General features: G+C 45.7%; 1 protein-coding gene across 7 annotated transcripts in view; it reads left to right on the top strand.

The window, feature by feature from the left end:
• MEGF11 (multiple EGF like domains 11) overlaps positions 1-13,516 on the top strand; it is a 333,743-nt gene that overhangs the window by 191,723 nt on the left and 128,504 nt on the right. The window lies entirely within an intron of this gene.

Genomic DNA, 13,516 nt, shown 5'->3' with positions numbered 1-13,516 from the left:
TATATAAACACAACTAAACAGATAAAATTACCAAGTTAAATAGAGAATTAGACAGTTTAAAGGATCTAAGCATCACCGTGGACTTTATTTTGATGGCAGACGCTAGCATCGTTGTGGTCTTTCCAATCACCAACTTACCTTAAGCCTGTAAGATGAATCTATGCAGTCAGAAGTAAGTGCCAAAGACCTCCGTGGAGCTGACTCCTAGGAAACTATGCATAGGTCTGCATTCATACTGACCCTAATAAGCTGGGTATTATGCTGTGTAGTGCTGTTCTCTGTGTATGCATGCATATGAATGGATCAGCACAATTGCCAGCATTTTTCAAACTTTCCTTGGTGGCCTGGTTTCAGGGTCTGTTATGAAGAGCTCCTTCATTTCAGAGTTTACTACTATACCACCACTGATCAGGAGAACCAGACAGCACAGTGACTCATAAAGAAACACAAGCTCCAGGTATTCTGAGGATGATCCTTACTCTTACATGCTGAAAGTAAAACTTTTTTTTTTGGGGGGGGGAGATTACAATATGCCCCTAATGTTAGTTCAGGAAGAAAAACTGTTTACATCTATTGAATATTGCTTTAAAAGCATTGCAACTCTTCCTGAATGTGAATTAAAATCATTTTGGAAATGATCTGCTATAGAGTAGCAATGTATTTTTGAAATATTTCCCTTGTTTGCCAGCTGTAATGCCAATTAGATGGGTCAAGGTCCCAGGAAATCAGATTTCAAGAGAGCTGACCCAGGCAGTGGATGTTCCTTGGCTATACCTTTCAATTTCCTTTTGTTTTGTGTGAATATCATTCCAATGTTCCCAGAACCCTCGCAGCTCCCCTGCCAGAGTGCATCTTCTTTTTAAAAATTATTTGAAAAGAATTGAACAAGTCAATTATCTGATAATTAAGTACCTTTGAAGCAATTCAGCAAATTAGAAGTGGCGGCTGAGCTTGATAGAACGTATCAGAGAAAACTGCTGGAGTCGGTACATAAAATAATGAAGATAAGAAGCTGCCACAAAGCTTGGCTGTCATTGAGATGGCCGATGCTCAAGACTTCTTTTCATTATTGTTTTCTAAATGAATCAAGATAGAGACAGACAGCAATGCCCTCCCCCTTGTATAAAACCAACTGTATACATCAGGGGTCAGGAACATTTTTCAACTAGGGGCCGCATACCCTTCTGGGCAGCCTCACAGGGGCCACATGCCAGTGGTGGGCGAGGCCAGAGGCAAAAGTGGGTGGAGAAATTAATCTTGTTGTTGTTTAGTCATGTCCGACTCTTTGTGACCCCATGGACCAGAGCACGCCAGGCACTCCTGTCTTCCACTGCCTCCCGCAGTTTGGTCAAACTCATTCTGGTAGCTTCGAGAACACTGTCCAACCATCCCGTCCTCTGTCGTCCCCTTCTCCTTGTGCCCTCCATCTTTCCCAACATCAGGGTCTTCTCCAGGGAGTCTTCTCTTCTCATGAGGTGGCCAAAGTACTGGAGCCTCAGCTTCAAGATCTGTCCTTCCAGTGCACACTCAGGGCTGATTTCCTTAAGAATGGAGAGGTTTGATCTTTTTGCAGTCCATGGGACTCTCAAGAGTCTCCTCCAGCACCATAATTCAAAAGCATCAATTCTTCGGTGATCAGCCTTCTTTATGGTCCAGCTCTCACTTCCATACATACATCACTACTGGGAAAACCATAGCTTTAACTGTACAGACCTTCGTTAGCAAGGTGATGTCTCTGTTTTTTAAGATGCTGTCTAGGTTTGTCATTGCTTTTCTCCCAAGAAGCAGGTGTCTTTTAATTTCGTGACTGCTGTCACCATCTGCAGTTAATGTAAATGTTACCTTTGTACAGTAGGCTAGATTCTACACAAACATGTACCACCCTCTCAGTCCTCCACCTATCAAGGCAAGCAAGAAGCATTATTCAAGGACACTTTTCGCCCAGCTTGAGTATGTCCTTGAACTCTGATGATGCTTCTCAAGGAGGGTGCAAATCAGAGCTGGTGAAGGGTGTGGCTTGGGGAGGTGTATGGCCCTTGGGCAGTCGCAAGGGCCAAACGGAGTAGACTGGAAGGGTGCATTTGGCCCCCAGGACTGAGGTTTGTTAGTTGTTTACTGCATTTATATCCCACCTCCCACCTGTTTTTCCAATGAGCTCAAGGTGGGTCTCCCCATTCCTTGTTTAATCCTCACGACAGCCCTCATCCCTGGAATACATTTGATATTTTTGTCATTGTCTTCTTCAATAATAATAATAATAATAATAATAATATTTATACTCCACCCATCTGACTGGGTTTCCCCAGCCACTCTGGGCAGCTCCAAACAGAATTAAAAGCACAATAGATGCATCAGGCATTAAAAACTTCCCGAAACAGGGCAGCCTTCAGATGTCTTCTAAAAGTCAGATAGTTTTTTATTTCCTTGACTTCTGATGGGAGGGCGTTCCACAGGGCGGGCGCCACTACTGAGAAGGCCCTTTAGCAGTTCCAGAGCAGGGCAGTACAATAACTAAAGGCAATTTTACAGCATTTCCAATAACTGGGTTTGTGTCCCTAATAGTAGCTGGTTGTTTTAGTCTTCTACTGCTCTGACAGCTCCTGAACTTCACTGTGGGATGCCCCAGAGGGGTGTGTTTTTTCTGTCTTGCTAGGCTTCTGGCAAATGCCTTGCAGGTGGTGCTGGTGGTGGGACTCTGGCATGTTTTCTATTCATTTAGCTAGCCACCCCACCCTTTCTCCTAAAGGATCTCAGAGCAGCAAACACGCCAGCCTCAAAAAAATGTAATAAACACCATATCTAGTAAACATTGCAGAATATTCGACCTCATCCAGTCAGTCTTTAATGTGAACGTAGGCATCTAATTCAATGGTAACTGACAAGAAACAAATTTGGTTTGGAAATGGAATAGCTTCAGCTAGAACTGATCCAAATCCTGGGCAAGCCCAGAATGTTTTTCTGTCTGAGGCAAAGGAAGGAAAAGATTGCAGCTTCCCTTCCCTTTCCATATACAGAAGCTGACCAGAGTGCCGTGGAGTCTGGTCAATTAGGGCTAATGGGGCACTGCTCCACCAACCTGATCCTGCCTTCAGCCTGCCATCTTACATACATCATCTGGTCCAACGGAGCTGGTTCTGGCTGTCACCTTCTTCTTCCTCCCCCCTCTCAGCTTTGTGCCTTATAGAACTCTGTAGGGAGGAGGAGGAGGAGGAGGATAAAACTAGAATTAATTGGCACTGCTAATCATTGGCTCTGTCTCCCCCTACTGTTGGCCTCCTGCCTTACACTCATCTTGTCCCAATGGACACCAGTTACCTGAACTCTGGTGTCCTCCACTGCACCTGTGGCAGCAGACATTGCAGACAGAGCTGGGTAACATACCCAGCTCTGTCCTCCAGCAGATGGGAGTGTCTAGCTAAGGAGCTATGACTGCTGCCTGAGGCAGCTGCCTCACTTTTCCCAGTGGTAGAGCTGTCCCTGTCTAAATGCTCCTCCACCTGATCTTGCAAGCAGTTCTATCCTACGTGGGCAGAATCTAGCAGTAGAAGGAAATGGATGCATCATCATCATCATCATCATCATCATCACCTCCCTTCTAGCCTGTTAACTAGCCTGTGGCTTTTTGAAAAGAAGTCATCCTGTTTTCCTTACATGTGCAAGGTTTTCCTCTTCTTTTTTTTTACAAAAAGTGTGTGTGGATACTAATGGTGTATTGGCTGAGAAAAGGAACAGAGCATTTAAAGCGTCCTGCACTCCTTTTCCAAATATTAAAAGGACATCAGAAGGTTTAAATGCACCAAGAAGAAAAGAGAGCAGCAAGGAGATACATGTAGATATCTGGAAACAAGTCTTTGAAGTGTTTTGAGAAAATGAAAGGGAGCTACATTTCAAAGACAAAAATGGGACTGTTCCTTCATTCATCTGCTTCTGAAATTTTTAGAGAACCTAATTGTTTTATATTTCCAATCTGGGGTGGCAGTGGGTAGGGAGTGGAGGAGGGACGATAATTTAGCCTTAGGATCCATGAAATAAAGACCAAGTGTTCTTCCTCCACCAGCTCCAGCTGTTTCTTAGCCAAGGTTGTGGTTCCCTAGGGATGGATGCCTCTGCCAATTTTGGTTTCTCTCAGTTTCTCATCCTCCTCCAAATCTTGATTTCATTTCTCCATACTTTCACATCAGTTTCTGAGTTCTCAAAAGTCACCCTAACAATTCTTCAGACTTTTAGAGCGAATTTATATACTCATTTTTGTGTGCAATTTTGCTTCATATAGTCATTTCTGCAAAGCAGCTTCCCCTAAAATAATGTGTTATTGTATGCTGCCTGATTGAAGAGAAATGTTTTTGTCTGGCATCTAAAGGTATGTAATGAAGGCCCCAGGTGAGTCTCCCTGGGGAGAGCATTCCCCAAACACGGCGCCACCACTGAAAAGCCCTGCTCTTGTCTTTCCACCCTCCAGACCTCTCATGGAGAAGGAACACAAAGAAAGGCCTTTGTGCAAGGGCTTCAGATGGCATGCAATTCCATCCTGAACAGGTAACCTGCCAATTTCCCAAACATGGGAACCATAACCATCCACCCATAGAGCCTTCATCTTCCTAGGATCAAGCACAGTTTATTGTCCCTTATCCAGTCCATGTAGTTCCATGGTAGAGCAGCACCATGCAGAAAGCCCTGTATTCAGCTCTGGCTGCACCCATTGAAGTTCTTAGGTAGAAGAGATGGGAAGGATCCTTGACTGAGAATCCAGAAAGCTGTTGATAATATTAGTCCATACAATGAGTCAGTGATCTGATTCATGGAAATTGTAGAATTGTAGCGTTGAAGGGACCCCGGGAGTCATCTAGACTAATCTCCTGCAATCCAAGAATCTCAACATGCAGGCCCCCGTCCAGTTTGAAACAATACCAGACTCTGCTTAGCTTTGCAAATGTGCGAGCAGTTTTATTGCTTCACTACTAAGACAATGCTCAAAAAAGCACCAAGAAGCATTCATGAAACAGAACTAGTAAAAGAGGTGCTGCTCTTGATAATGATGATGATGATGATGATGTTATTTTATGAGCCCAACCCCCTTCAGGTGCCACTACATTTTCCGCTGATGATTGGCATGCCCATTGGTGGCCTGATGTCAGGGACTGGGCAGAGGAGGAATGGTGGAGACCGCCTCCCCAGCCTGACCCTTCCAGAGAAGAGGAAGACAGCTCAGAATTACAACAGGGGTTTGAGGGAGGTCACAGCTCAGAGGCAGATAAGGGGAATAGTTGCAAAATAATGGGTAATGGGAGAGGAGAAGGAGGAAGAGGAAGCACCAGGGAGGCGACAGCTGATGGACACATTGTCTTTAGAAAGCATTCCAGACCCCCCCCCGCAACCCGGCGAGCCTTGGAAGTAGGAGAGCAAAGAGCTCAAAGGCAGAGGGCGCTTGTCAGCACCTGTAGGGATGACGCATGAGGGAGTGGGAGAGACCGAGAGGGTGGAGATTCACTCGGGACAATGCCATTATCCAAGAGGCTGTGTTCCAAAGCCTCTCCCTGTAAATGCTGAATAAAAAGCTGGTGGTAAGAAACTTCCTTGTCTTTGTATGTTCCTAGGCAACTGGCCATGGGAGTTGCTTGCAGCTACCTGACACCTCATTGTGGGTTTTTTGTTTTTTTTAAAAAAAGATTTTCACAAACTATTAGGAACATATGAAGCTGCCTTATTAGAGTTAGACTAGTGGTCCATGTAGCCCAGTACTCCCAGTACAGTGGTACCTGTGGTTACAGGTGCTTCAGGTTACAGACACTTCAGGTTACAGATTCTGCTAACCCAGAAATAGTACCTCGGGTTAAGAACTTTGCTTCAGGATGAGAACAGAAATCGCGCAGCGGCGCAGCAGCAGTGGGAGGCCCCATTAGCTAAAGTGGTACCTCAGGTTAAGAACAGTTTCAGGTTAAGAATGGACCTCCAGAACGAATTAAGTTCTTAACCCGAGGTACCACTCTACTGGGACTACTGGGAGTGGCTCTTCAGGGTTTCAGGCAGGAGACATTCTCAGCCTGACCTGGAGATTTGTGGAGTTGAACCCGGGTCCTTCTGCCTGCTAAGCAGGCAGGAGACATTCTCAGCCTGACCTGGAGATTTGTGGAGTTGAACCCGGGTCCTTCTGCCTGCTAAGCATGTATTCTGCCACTGGGTTATGAGGCAAAGGCTTCTGTTCTCACAGTAGTCAACCAGATACCTATGAGAAGCTCGCAAGCAGGAGGAGCATGCTCCCCACTTGTGATTCTCAGCAACTGATATTCAGAGACACATTGCCTCTAGCTCTGGGGGGAGGGGTCCTCTTTTAAAGCCACGGAAATGCATAACAGCTACCCCTCTGCATTCAATTGGATTTTGCACTTGTAGAGGAGCATCTCCTTCAAATAGGGCCTTAAGAATTGCTCTGCAGAATCAGATCAAAGGCCCCATTAATCCAGCAGCCAACCAGATGTTTTTAGGAGTCCTGCAGGAAGGACCTGAGTATGAAAGCACGCTCTCTCCCTCTCCACTTGTGATTCCTGGCAACAGGTATTTGGAGACTTACTGCCTCCAGTACTGGAAAGCAATACTGGAAATTCACAATACAATTATCCTCCATGTTTCCTGTTCTTCATGTGAGTTTGTTCACCTCAGCTGACCTCGAGGATCTGTTTGAAATTAACAGCCCCCTTGATCCTCAGCAGGATATATCCCTCTCCACAGCCCAGAGCAAAGCTCGCCCTGCAAGTCATTTTGTGGAGACTGAGTGTGGGGCAATTGCCTTTTGAATTGGGGTTGGAAATAGATACCCTGCAGGAGCCGCAGTATGAGATGGGAAGGGGGCAGCCTTTGAAGTAATCCGCTGGATAAGCAACTGGAAACTCGTTCAGCAGGGCAGTAATGTCTACAAAAGTCATAGAAAGCTTTTAAAAGAGAGGTAGGGATTTCAGATATTCCTTTCCCCACCATAATGCTCAAAGTGGCCATTGATTAAAAAATATCTTTTTTAAGAAACCTGTTTGATGTGTTTCGGTCGTTTTCTTTCCATCACTGGTTTTTTTTTTTGCTCATCTTTTATGTGTCTCCTATGACAAGTTCTTTTTGAGAATTGGCCAGTGGGATCTGCATGCGTTCCCAAACTTTGTTTCTATCAATTAGAGGCACACACCAAAAAAAAACCCTTCAATTTTTTTTACATTTTTTATTTTTGCCATTTGCATTATTAGACCAAGAACAAAAATTAATACCGCTGAGGGGAATTGGCTAGAACATTATTTTAAATGGAACGCTGCAGGACAGACCTTTGTCAGAGAGAAGTCTCTTCCAAATGGCACAGAAAAGAAAAGGAACTGTGAGGTTTTGGATGTTCCACAATTGAATTAAGCAACTGTATTCAGTAGAGTTGGTGGCTAATGAGATGGCTCTTCAAGATTAAATCGTGACTGTATTAGCCATGTGTGTTATCAGATAGAGACTGCCTGGCTGTGATACAATCAGTGGGATCGTTCCCTCAAGGATCCAAGGACATCCTTGTGTCTCTTTAGAAAAATGAAGATGGCATTAACTTCCTCTGCTGTGTGATCATCTATCTTTTTGCAGGGAGCTGGCAAATACTGATGATTGCCTCCCCCCCCCCCCAATTACCTTGTTTACTTCTTATAAGCCCAAGGAAAGAACTCCAAAAGAGAGGGCAGATAATCCCAACATACTCTCAGAGGAGTATGGTAGCTGGTTCTGCTTACTTTCATTATATAGAGAAGAACCGTTTGGGTCTCCAGCACCCAAGGAGAGGGGCAAACTTAGAATGGGGAGTTAATAAGCTAGAAAAATAGAAATGCAGAGTTGAATGGGACTCCAAGGGTCATCTAGTCCAACCCTCTGCAGTGCAAGAATCACAGCTAAAGAATCCCTGACAGATGGCCAGCCAACCTCTGCTTAAAAACCTCCCATGAAGAAAAGTCCAGTAACTTCCAAGAGAGTCGGTTCTACTGTCAAACAGCTGTTACTGTCAGAAAGTTCTTCCTAATGTTGGGTAAAGTAGAGACATCACCTTGCCAACAAAGTTCCATACAGTAAAAGCTATGGTTTTCCCAGTAGTGATGTATGGCAGTGAAAGCTGGACCATAAAGAAGGCTGAACGCCGAAGAATGGATGCTTTTGAATTATGGTGCTGGAGGAGACTCTTGAGAGTTCCATGGACTGCAAGAAGATCAAACCTATCCATTCTGAAGGAAATCAGCCCTTAGTGCGCACAGGAAGGACAGATTGTGAAGCTGAGGCTCTAATACTTTGGCCACCTCATGAGAAGAGAAGACTCCCTGGAAAAGACCCTGATGTTGGGGAAGATGGAGGGCACAAGGAGAAGGGGACGACAGAGGACGAGATGGTTGGACAGTGTTCTCGAAGCTACCAGCATGAGTTTGACCAAACTGCGGGAGGCAGTGGAAGACAGAAGTGCCTGGTGTGCTCTGGTCCATGGGGTCACGAAGAGTCGGACATGACTAAATGACTAAACAACAACAACAATGTTGGGTCAAAATCTCTTTTCTTGTGACTTGGAGTCCTTGGATTGGGTCCTCCCCTCTGGAGTGGCAGAAAACAGGTCAGCCAATTGGTGTCAAGGAAGGATAGGACGTTTATTATGTATGCTACCACAGCAGCAAGGATTCTTTTAGCAAAGTATTGGAAGACACAAGAACTACCCACACTGGAAGAATGGCAGACGAAGGTGATTGACTACATGGGATTGGCGGAGATGACGGGCAGAATCCGTGACCAAGAAAAAGAGACGGTGGAAGAAGACTGGAAGAAATTTAAAGTATATCTCAAGAACTGTTGTAAAATTAAGGTAAAAGGTAAAGGTACCCCTGCCCGTACGGGCCAGTCTTGACAGACTCTGGGGTTGTGCGCCCATCTCACTTAAGAGGCCAGGGGCCAGCGCTGTCCGGAGACACTTCCGGGTCACGTGGCCAGCGTGACATCGCTGCTCTGGCGAGCCAGAGCTGCACACGGAAACGCCGTTTACCTTCCCGCTAGTAAGCGGTCCCTATTTATCTACTTGCACCCGGGGGTGCTTTCGAACTGCTAGGTTGGCAGGTGCTGGGACCGAGCAACGGGAGCGCACCCCGCCACGGGGATTCGAACCACCGACCTTTCGATTGGCAAGCCCTAGGCGCTGAGGCTTTTACCCACAGCGCCACCCGCGTCCCGTTGTAAAATTAATGAGTGCTAAAATGTCAAGGGAAAGGAAAAAGTATAGAATTACAGCTGTAATTGACTAAGTATGAGAAGAAGCTAAAAAAAAGAAAATGAGTAATTAGTTAATTGGAGTGAGGGGTTGTTGAAGAAATTTTAAAACAGGGATGCAGAAAAGGGGAGGTAAGGGGAAGTCTGGGAAGTAAGGTTTATGAAAAAGAGGTTTTGAAATTATACATGTCTATATGTTTTGTTTGTCTATGTATTGTGCATTGTTTTGTTTTTTAATCTGTGTTGGAAAATCAATAAAAAATTATTATAAAAAAAATGGAGTGGAAGAAAACAAGCTTGCACCATCTTCCATGTGAATCACCTTCATAAGGACATAGCTCAGCATAAGAGTATCTGCTTTGCATACAGAAGGTCCCAGGTTCAGTCCCCAGCATCTCCAGGTAGGCGATGTCTGGATGTCCCACATCAGAAACACACTGCCTGTCAGTGTCAGCAATATAGTGCTAGATGGACCAACTGTCTACTCTGTGAAGGGCAGATTCCTACAGTTTTTTGGGATTGCAACTCCCTGCGGGGGGTAAATATTTGAGAGTACCTGGTAGACATTCATTGGATGGATGGTGTGTGCAAATATGATTCAAAGAGTGTAGGTGGGTGATGATGACCTTAAGAGAGAAAGAGAATGTGGGGCAGTGAAGACCTCAAGAGAGATGGAGGTGGCTCTAGCCCTGCCCATCTCTGACATCTGGCTCCCAACAGATTATCCCCAAGGGCACGTGGGCCTCAACAGAAAAAGTTCATCGCCCATAATTTGTACATTTTGCCATAACCCTGGGTCTCTTGAGAATATACTGAGAAGGCACATCAGGTTCATTGGAAGGGCTTGAAGACCATTTGGGTCCCTTCCAACTCTGCAAGTCTATGATTCATGTGGAAAGCTTGTTTGAATAAGCAGTTGTGTTGTTGCTGTTTTATCATGATAAGCTTTGGGGGCTGAGTTTCAGCTGCATAAAGATAACCAGTGCATTGCTCCAACCAAAAAAAGTAACTGGTGTGATTTTGATGCATCTTATGAAGGGAACAAGTCATTTCATAGACTTGGCTGGAGCCCACAGTGGCGTGGGAGGAACAGCCTGCATGGAAGTGGGTTTCTCAGCCTCTTGTTATTGCAACTTGTTTAAGCAGTCCCCTGTCCTGTGTTTCTCTTGCCAACGGTGTTCAATGGAGCCAAGCTGAACTGTGGCTGTGAAGTGGACCGCAGCCAACGTCGCCCTGCGATGCAACTGAAGCTGCTATGCTGTCTTGCTCTAACGTGGGAGTTGAAATGTTGACAGATGCTTCCCACATGTGATAGGGGTGATGGGAGGAAGCTTCTCATTCCCCGCGTTGCGTTTTGCAGGTTCAGTGCTAGCCGCACGTGCTTTGTGCAAATGCTGTTCTCACGGGTGTGAACTCCCAACAGGGGAGCCAGGCATTACAGAAAGCAAATATGGAAAAGCACCATCGGAAGATTTGTTTCAAGTTTTGAAATGCCTCTCTTATGACCCCATTTCAGCATTGGTGGTGGTGGCGGCGACGGAACCCTCCTTTCAGTGTTTTTCCTCTGCACTCAGTAAAGGGGGTGGCCCAGGGAGCAATTGTGGCCTTGTGAGATAATGAAGGGCCATTGCTGAGTGGCAGATTGCATGCAGAAATGCCCAAGGCCCCAGCAGCTCCAAGTAGGGCTGTGAGAGACTGGCAGAAACCCTGGGAGCTTCTGCCAGCTAGTGCAGGCAATACTTAGCTGGATGGACCAGTGGCCTGACTCAGTGTACGGCACATTCCTGTGTCCCTAGAAGAGTTGGAAGACACACTCATGGCTCGTCCAGGGCAATCTGAAATGAAAGCATCTTTTACAAATTTGTTCAGTGTGTTTCCTGTTTGTTTGGGGTAAGAGCCATAGTTCAGGGATAAGAGTACATGCTCTGAGTGCAGAAGGTCACAGTTCAATTCCCAGAAACTCCAGGTAGAACTGGGAGAGACAGCCACTGCCAGTCAGTGTAGACAACACTAGATGGACTGATAGTCTGGATCATTATAGAGTAGCTTTCTTTGTTCCTATGCTAAGAGCGAAATTTAGAATAGGAAGAAAGAGTAGGCCTGGTTTTCATAGCTGGACAAGACTTCAGCATCTTGTACTCTGTAACTTTATTGGGTGTTTGCTTTTAATACAGAGGGCGGGGAGCGGCCTTTTACAGAGTCAAAACCACTCAGTAGTGTCTGCACTGACTGCCAGCAGCTCCTCAGGGTATCCCGGAGTCTCTCCAGTTGTACCTGGAAATGCTGTCTGGGATTGAACCCAGGACTTTCTGCAGACAAAGTGGGTGTTCTTCCACCGAGCTGCAGCTCTTCCTCAAAGAGAGAGATATGATGGCTGTCCCCAAGTGCTCTGCTCCTGGCATCTCCTCTTCTCCGGTTCAACTTCCTCCGTTCAATTCATTATCTCCCTTCCTTACAAGATTAGTATTTTATTTAAATGATAAAAAATGCATGTTCCAAATGTTCTGGAATGGTTTATTATTCTGGCCGAATCCTCTCCTTTCTACCTCCTGCTCATCTGGATGTAAATTAGAAATAAATCGAGCAGCTCCAGGGTACCTTGTGGTGCAAAAGGAGGAGAGGATTTGGCTCTCTTGGCTTTCAGGTTGAGCCAAGAATTCTCCCTTCCTTCTCTTTACCTTTGATGGAATATTTATAATGCTCCCCTGACACATCATATAAAGAGTATGGATTTTGTCACGTGCAGAGAGGGAGAGAGAGACCCTGAAATAAGGTCAAATTAAGCCAGAGCCTTTAAAGATACTCAGATTTGGTTTTGCTGTAGTGAATGTTGCTTCCTTATTTACATGGTCTCTGGAGGAAGAATTCTGGTGGTGTGTTTTTTCTTTTCTTCTAAGAGTGCTAATGGTGCTATCTCACTGGGTTAACTCAATTGATTGAAAGATTTGTCCAGATGTCTGATAAGGCGTCCGGCACCAATGTTTAGTTTCTGAATGCAGAGATGTTGAGACTCAAGATTTCCTGGGAGCCTGTGGCTGCTTGTGGTCATTCCCTGGCAAGTCACTTTGTTTATGCTCAGAGGCACCACCTCCCTTACTGCTGTTTTCTGTGCCCAGCCTTAACATAAGAAGAGCCTGCTGGGTTAGGCCAATGACCCATTTAGCCCAGAATCCTGTTCTCACAGTGGTCAGCCAGATGCCCCAATGGGAAACCTTCTAGCAGGACCCAAGCACAAGAGCACTCTCTCCTCCTCCATAAATTCAGAAGCATTGCTGCCTCCAATTGTGGAAGCAGAGCATAGCCCTTGTGGCTAGTAACCATTGATTACTTTCTCCATGAATTTGGCTAAACCCCTTTTAAAGCCATCCAAATCAGTGCCATCGCTGTCTCCTGGGTAAGTGAGTTGTATGGTTTGACTATGTGCTGTGTGAATAAATACTTACCGTATTTTTTGCTCTATAAGACGCACCAGACCATAAGACGCACCTAGTTTTCGGAAGAGGAAAACAAGAAAACAAATATTCTGAATCCTGCTGGCTGTCCTGGCTTCTGGCTTAACCGTGCGCAGCCTCTCCCGGACAGGGGATGAAGGCTCCCCTTGCCCAGGAGAGGCTGCGCACGACTAAGGCTCCCCCAAGAGCCGCGCTCCCTTTAAAGAGCACCCAGAGTATGTGTGCGGCTCTTTAAAGGGAGCGCTGAGCAGAGCCTCCCGCCTGCATTCGCTCCATAAGACGCACACACATTTCCCCTTACTTTTTAGGAGGGGAAAAGTATATCTTATAGAGCAAAAAATACGGTAATTTTATCTGTCCTAAATCTTCCAACATTCAGGTTCATTGGATGTCCATGAGTTCTAACATTATGAGAGGGGGAAACAGCCTTTTTCCTGGCAAAAACAGGCCTAGGGGACAAGAGTCCTGGTCAGCCTGGCTGCATACCAAGCCCTGTTCAAGAGACAAGTCTATTTTTGAGAGAGAGCATCTGAAATTGGCAGAGACAACAGCTCCTCTCTCTCTCATCCCTGTATCCCCTTCCATAGGGAAAAGAGATAAATCCATCCCTGTTTACTATGCAGTAAAAACAATGCATGATGTAGTGGGTGTATTGCCAGGACTTGTTCCTTTTTTTCTGTTGCTGTAAATCCAGGGGACACGATCGCCCTGAGAGCCAGTCAGAGATTGGAGTGCCCTTTCCTCTCTGCCAACACAGCCCCAGTCCATGATCTAAAGGCCTGCTTTAGACATACCCAAGTGCCTATCATTCTCTG

Source organism: Podarcis gaigeae, assembly GCF_964106915.1.
Source record: "Podarcis gaigeae genome assembly, chromosome: 14".
NCBI lineage: Eukaryota > Metazoa > Chordata > Lepidosauria > Squamata > Lacertidae > Podarcis > Podarcis gaigeae.
This window is presented reverse-complemented; position numbering and strand designations above follow the sequence as displayed.